A 7,569-nucleotide genomic window follows, 5' to 3' on the forward strand; every position below is an offset into this window, starting at 1 on the left:
CACCCCCCCACTTGCACTCTGTCTCTCTCTCAAAAATTAAAGAAAAACATTAAAAAAATTTTTTAAGTAAGAGTTGGCCTAAAGTTGACCCCCCAGATGTCTTCCAGCTCTAATACTCCATATTCTGTAGAAGCAAAGGTCTAGGCTATGGAGAAATTGGTGTTTCAGATCCTGTGGCTTCCATTTAAAAGGCTGTGAGAGTGCTCGCTTCGGCAGCACATATACTAAAATTGGAACGATACAGAGAAGATTAGCATGGCCCCTGCGCAAGGATGACACGCAAATTCATGAAGCGTTCCATATTTTTTTTGAAGAAGAAGACCAAAGCAGGAGGCATCACAATCCCAGACTTTAGCCTCTACTACAAAGCTGTAATCATCAAGACAGCATGGTATTGGCACAAAAACAGACATATAGACCAATGGAATAGAATAGAAACCCCAGAATTAGACCCACAAACGTATGGCCAACTAATCTTTGACAAAGCAGGAAAGAATATCCAAAGGAAAACAGTCTCTTTAACAAATGGTGCTGGGAGAACTGGACAGCAACATGCAGAAGGTTGAAACTAGACCACTTTCTCACACCATTCACAAAAATAAACTCAAAATGGATAAAGGACCTGAATGTGAGACAGGAAACCATCAAAACCCTAGAGGAAAAAGCAGGAAAAGACCTCTCTGACCTCAGCCGTAGCAATTTCTTACTTGACACATCCCCAAAGGCAAGGGAATTAAAAGCAAAAATGAACTACTGGGACCTTATGAAGATAAAAAGCTGCACAGCAAAGGAAACAACCAAGAAAACTAAAAGGCAACCAACAGAATGGGAAAAGATATTTGCAAATGACATATCGGACAAAGGGTTAGTATCCAAAATCTATAAAGAGCTCACCAAACTCCACACCCAAAAAACAAATAATCCAGTGAAGAAATGGGCAGAAAACATGAATAGACACTTCTCTAAAGAAGACATCCGGATGGCCAACAGGCACATGAAAAGATGCTCAACGTTACTCCTCATCAGGGAAATACAAATCAAAACCACACTCAGCTATCACCTCACGCCAGTCAGAGTGGCCAAAATGAACAAATCAGGAGACTCTAGATGCTGGCAAGGATGTGGAGAAACGGGAACCCTCTTGCACTGTTGGTGGGAATGCAAACTGGTGCAGCCACTCTGAAAAACAGTATGGAGGTTCCTCAAAAAATTAAAAATAGACCTACCCTATGACCCAGCAGTAGCACTGCTAGGAATTTACCCAAGGGGTACAGGAGTACTGATGCATAGGGGCACTTGTACCCCAGTGTTTATAGCAGCACTCTCAACAATAGCCCAATTATGGAAAGAGCCTAAATGTCCATCAACTGATGAATGGATAAAGAAATTGTGGTTTATATACACAATGGAGTACTACGTGGCAATGAGAAAGAATGAAATATGGCCCTTTGTAGCAACATGGATGGAACTAGAGAGTGTGATGCTAAGTGAAATAAGCCATACAGAGAAAGACAGATACCATATGGTTTCACTCTTATGTGGATCATGAGAAACTTAACAGAAACCCATGGGGGAAGGGAAGGGAAAACAAAAAGAGGTTAAATTGGGAGAGAGCCAAAGCATAAGACTCTTAAAAACTGAGAACAAACTGAGGGTTGATGGGGGGTGGGAGGGAGGGGAGAGTGGGTGATGGGTATTGAGGAGGGCACCTTTTGGGATGAGCACTGGGTGTTGTATGGAAACCAATTTGACAACAAACTTCAGATATTGAATAAATAAATAAATAAATAAAAGGCTCTGAGGCTTCAGAGAAGCCACATAATCTACCAGAACATCCATTGTTTTTTAACATGTTTCTTAGAGATCTGATATCCGTTTTGGATAAGCAGAATGCACATGCCCCGCTATAGAGAAGAGAAAGTCATGCATCACCTTACACATAAGTGATAGGGTTTTATTATGTCAAACGAGGAGTGTCCAAATGGCCTTGCTGAATAATTATTGCAAAGAGGAAGAGCTATGGCTCAACTACTCTGAAATCAATTATTTTGGTTGACCTTTCTAGTCATAACTGCATGGTAGAGACCAATCCCGTAAGATGTGACCCTTTATTTAGTTGCATATTGCCTGTCCTTCTAAGTAGCATGCTTCCTCCAGCTTCAGGGATTTTGCATTCAGAATGCTCTTCCCTGATCCACCCATGTTTAGAATTTCTCATCCTATTGATCTCACCACTTTTTTGGAGACCCCTTCCCTTCCTCCTTGTGTACCATCCCCACCCTTAGTCTCTCTCATAGACACACTCTTGTTATTTTCCTCCTGGCACTTAGCACTTTTTATTTGTGTGTCATTTAGCATCATATCCCCTATATGGAATCATGACGGAAACCATCAAATTTATACTGAATGTTTGAAAAAAACTGGAGAATCTTAATACCTTGATCATGAAGACCTTTTGTGGGATTAGGTGGTTATGTGACTGTTGGGTCTCCCAACTGGTCTTCCCCCTCCGTTTGGACAGTGACTGTGTTTTACTCTCCAAAGTATATCTAGTACATGACAGGTATCCCCAGATATGCATTGGTTCAGTGAATGGATGAATGTTATATGTTTCACAAATAATTTTTTAGAAGAAATAACTGCCCAAATATAAGTATTCTATCAGTGTCTTATTGAGATTTTCTTTTAGCCAAGTGAAGATCAGTTACAATGGCCTTCAATTTTTTCAAAGTAAAACTGTTTTATCCTTTCTATGGCTGAATAATATTCCCTGATATAGATGGATGGATAGATAGATGGATAGACAGATAGGTATACATATATAACCACGTCTTTATATCCATTTATCTAGCCATGAACATTTAGGCTGCTTCCTTGCCATGTGAAGTATAATTTAAGTCCTCATCATTCAACTATCTGGAATCAGAAGAGCACTTATAGAGAATAATTCTATACCTGATAAGAATATTCCCTGAAGTTTACTCATCTCAGAGTGGGGCTGGGAAGGATTTTATTCTAGTTGTGTCCTTGTTAATCAACTGTGCCCAGTTTTCAGTTAACTTATGTGGATCTACAGTCAACTACCATTCCCTGCTGTTGGAGCAATCTCTAACCCACTGTTACTTAGCACCTTCCAAGGCTGAGCTAGGAAAATGGCATTGAAGGTTGACAATGAGAGGGGTTTCTTGAAAAATACAACACTTCCATTTCTCCAAGTTGTCCAAGCTATAGTTCTGAATCAAACCAGAGCAGCCAAATGCTAGGTACTAGACCATGTCACATTTGTCCTACAAAGACTGCATTTCTGAACTGTGCTTGGTTTTGATGCATCAGCTTCCCCTGGGGATCTCTGTAAACGTAACTCTGCAAAAGCCATCCTCGGGTCTGTTCTGGGTAACTGTTGAAAAAGTCATTCATCACCAGAGCACACCATATCTTCTGTAGGAGAGGCCATAGGAGATCTCCTCACATGATCTGGGTGTTAAGGGAGGTTTGAAAATTGATTTTATAATTATATGGTCATGGTGAGTTGTTCACCTGACCAGATTCCTCTTTTCCTGTTGGCTTCTGGAAAGTTGAGAACTAAGTATGGCTTATCCCTAAAGGCATGCCATCATTATGTGCTCTTTGAGAGCCAGATTTCTGGCTCTACTGTGTTACCCCCAGATTTTTTCTTCTTGTACCTACATGTAAACTTGTGCTCGTGTGTCTTATGTTAGATATTCTTGGACATTGCTTTAGACTTTTGTTGGAAAGTAGAGTGTGAATAAATATTTATAGTCTCTTTCTTGCTGACCTGCTGTAAGAATTACCCAGAAAATGTAGACAGAACTTAAAATATAAAAGATATTCAATTAATGATTCTACTGCTGCAGCTACTATTGCCTGCACTCTACGATTGCACCTTAAATTTCCTTACCTTACTAACCAAGTGTTGTCTGTAGCTTTAAATAGACCCTGGTTAGATTATTGTTTTAGCTTCAACTCTCAGCTCTCCCACACAATTACCCTAATGGTACACACTGGATAACAGCTGGAGAGTATTAGAGATGTCAGTCTGGTTTTAATTTCATTAAGAACTACTTGGGATGGTTTCAGAGATCTGGCCACTAACTACTCAGTGAGAGAAGGGAAGTTACTGAGCTTTGAAAAGAGGTCCTATTCAGAATCCAGTGCATAATTTGGAAGGGCTGGGTGTCAGCTAGGATTTTGCTACCAAAGTGTGGTCAGCTAACTAGCAGCATAGGGACCACCTGAGCACTTGTAGCTCGGGCCCCACTCCAGACCTCCTGAATAAGGCTCTGCAATTTAATAGCCCCAGGTGATTTGTATGCACTTTGATGTTTGAGAGGCACTGAACTAGGACAAACTGTGAGGACAGCAGTGTGGGCAGCCTGCAGTGGCTGAGGGAGAAGTACCGTGCTGCCAGCTCACTTGGCAGAATTTCCATGGGATTATGGGAAGAGTGTGCACCCTGTAATCTGATGAGTGGTTCAGCTCCTAGCTCCGCTACTTGTGTCGCGTGACCTTGGGCAGCTTGCCTCACCTTTCAGAACTTCAGTTCCTTCATTTGGCAAATAAGCACATATATCTCAAAAGTTTGCCGTGAGGACGGAGTGAAATGAGGTATGTTAAAATGACCCACAAAGAAATGAAAACAGTCTGGCGATTTCTAAACAACTAGCTTTGGTCTTTGCCTGAAAGATACTAGTTGTCATGGACATTTCTAGATCATAGGTGGATCTAGAAATGGTGTATATCTATGGACCAGATGCCAGAGTCACCACAGGCACTGTCACTAATCATCCAGGGCTCTCGAGAATGTGGGCGTTTGCCATTGAAGCATCTCTCCAAGCAAAAATCAGGCAGGACGTTCTTACTTGATTCTACCCCAAAGAGAAACCAACTGGGAGACAGTATCCCACCCTGAAGAGTAGGAATCATGAGTCCCCTTTGTTAGACAAAGAAAGGAGAATTGATTGACTCAAAGCCCACAGCCGACATTCACAGACCTGCTGTTTGGACACAGCTTTCCAAATCTGTGCTTCTTTAAAAAACTATATGACAGTTATTGGGGATACATTGAGGTACCCATCATTGTAATTAGAAATTTAATGACACAAATCTAATAGTACCATTCCTGGAGTAAGGTACTCTCCTCTTTGATGCACATCCAGGATACATAGTCCATTCACCAAAATAAGGAGTTTCTTGTTTAAGCACTTTTGTAAATACAAATGATGTCTCCTTAATTATAACTCATTTCTATCCCACTGGCCTTGGGGCTCTAAATTGGTTTTATGATCCTGCTCATTGCAATTAGGATCTCATCTCACAATGAATGATCTTTTTCCTTAAGGACAGTGACCAGTGGCTCACTCTACGTGATTAACTTGGTAATATTTCACCCACATCTTCCTGGGCTAAAAAGCATCAACATTTCACATCAGGACCTTGATTTACTAGCCATCTGCTTAGAAGTCTGTCATCCACGGGGATGATTTCTTACTCCCTCCAGACTGCAAGACTTTGCCAAGGTTCTAGTGAGTCAAGGCCTGACCTTGAAGGCAAAAGGCATACCGTACTTCACTCTTTAATTGGTTTAATTGTCTGCCTGTAAAGGTAGGCAGCGAGCCATTTTGGCTTTTCTTGCCAAATTTTTTACACATTGGAGATGTGACTTAAAGGAAACCTCATATGGGATTTCTGAGGAATTTATTTATTGGGACTTCAGTGTTAGGATCTTTGATACAGTAATCTTTTAGTTAGAAGAAACAGACTTGTTCAGGTGCCTCTGGGAGGGAAAAAGAAGAGATTAAATGAAAAGATACAGGTTTATGCTAATCCAGGAAAAGTTGAAGAAGTGGGCAATAGCAAAGTCACAAACTGTACTATCTTTGGAGAAGAGCTTTTCTTCTCTACTCGCTATTCTTTCATGAGGATGCCTGCTCTGTTTTTATTTCCATCACATTTAGTTGCAATTTCTTTTACATTCAGGCTTCATTAACAGTCTCTCAGTCTCCAAAAGATAAACATCCTAGAGGATAAGTCTGATTGGTCAAATTTGCTTCTACAGATCGTGCATTAAATTGGCTTTAGGTCAAGTGCCCATCCTTGGTCCTTTCTGATTATGGCTCCCCGTCTCCTCCTTCCAGGAGGGACAGACCATCATGAGCAGAGGAGACACTCGTGGGCAGGGTATGAACTTCTAATTCCAGGGCACATCCTTATAGTTCCACCCCTCTGACCCATGCTTTAGTCAGGACACAGCAAATATGCATAAAGTTACCTTAGCCACAAGTACTACAAGTTAAGCAACCCCACTCCTGATGATATCAAGAGCACCCAAACATAGCAAGAAGAGTGAGTGGGAGAAAGAGCAAACGTCCTCGATAGAATAACATCTGACCATGTAAGTTATTACCTTGTTGAATCACTGGGGCACTGTAGACCTTTGTTTTAACCCTTTGGGTCTTGTGCATTCCTGACTACCTCGCTCTCGGGCTTTCCCTTCTCCTGCCTCTAGTTAACCCTAAACTCTGACTCCGTAGACCCCACCCAAAGTTCTTGGTGCCTGGGTTTTGATCTGCAATTGCTAGCCACTGAATTTTGCCCTCTTACCTAACTTGTTTTCCTTTTCATTTCATCCATTTTGAAAATCTAACATGAGGAAAAGATGTTTAATATGTCTGCCTCAATTATGGGCATCTAGCACATCTAGTGAAATGTCACACATTTAATAAAGTGATTCTGTCCTCTATAAACATTGTGATTGACCCATCAACTTTGTAGAATATCAAGTAGCCGTCAACATTGAGAAAAATTATATGTGAAGAAATGTTCTATAATAGACTACTAAAAAATAATGTGCAATCATTCTTACACTACGGGTATTCTTATATAAAATATGAAATATGTGAATAAGGAAAGACAGGGAAATTTAAAAAAAAGAAAACGTAGGGTGTTGACTTTGTGCCTTTAAAAAAATTATTTGCAGAGTTTTGATTGCTATGTCATTTTTACATTTAATTTAAAAGGGGGGGGTTGGCAAGAATGGTGTGAACCTAAAGAACAAGGAATCAGAAGGAGAATATTTATTCTAATTAAGCAGGTACAACTGATCATGCATAGGGGCCCTGCTGCTCTTTCTCCCTTGAAAACAGTAGAAATGTTTCAAGGCGCTTTTCCAAAAGTGATCAATAATTTTTCTTTCAAATCTGCTGATCTGAAAAGTGGAGGGCACTGACCAGATGCATGGAGGTAGAGTGGAAGGAAATGGAATTTGGGGCTTGGCTTACAAGAACAGAAGCATTCTAGGCAAGGAGCACCAACAGGATGAAGCAGAATGGCCTCTCAGGGTGATGTGTTTGGAGAATACTGAGACACCCAGAGAAAATTAGAAGGTCTCAGTTGATTTTCGGTAGTGCACGGGACCCACATCACAGAGGCCTGCATGTTACCCAAGATTCCAAGGCCCACATGACTAAGTGATGGGGGACACTCAGGGCCAGGAAGTCAACCTTTTCAAGCTGATGTCTGTGCCACTACCGGAGTTATTAAAGCAGAATT

General features: G+C 41.0%; 1 non-coding gene across 1 annotated transcript; it reads left to right on the forward strand.

Annotated features, from left to right (window-relative positions):
• The first annotated feature begins 200 nt into the window (after positions 1-200).
• On the forward strand, positions 201-307 carry LOC111561024. Its single transcript, XR_002743394.2, has one exon. It is a non-coding gene; the product is annotated as a U6 spliceosomal RNA (small nuclear RNA).
• Positions 308-7,569: the final 7,262 nt, after the last annotated feature.

This window comes from Felis catus, chromosome B3 (assembly GCF_018350175.1).
Source record: "Felis catus isolate Fca126 chromosome B3, F.catus_Fca126_mat1.0, whole genome shotgun sequence".
Taxonomy (NCBI): Eukaryota; Metazoa; Chordata; class Mammalia; order Carnivora; family Felidae; genus Felis; species Felis catus.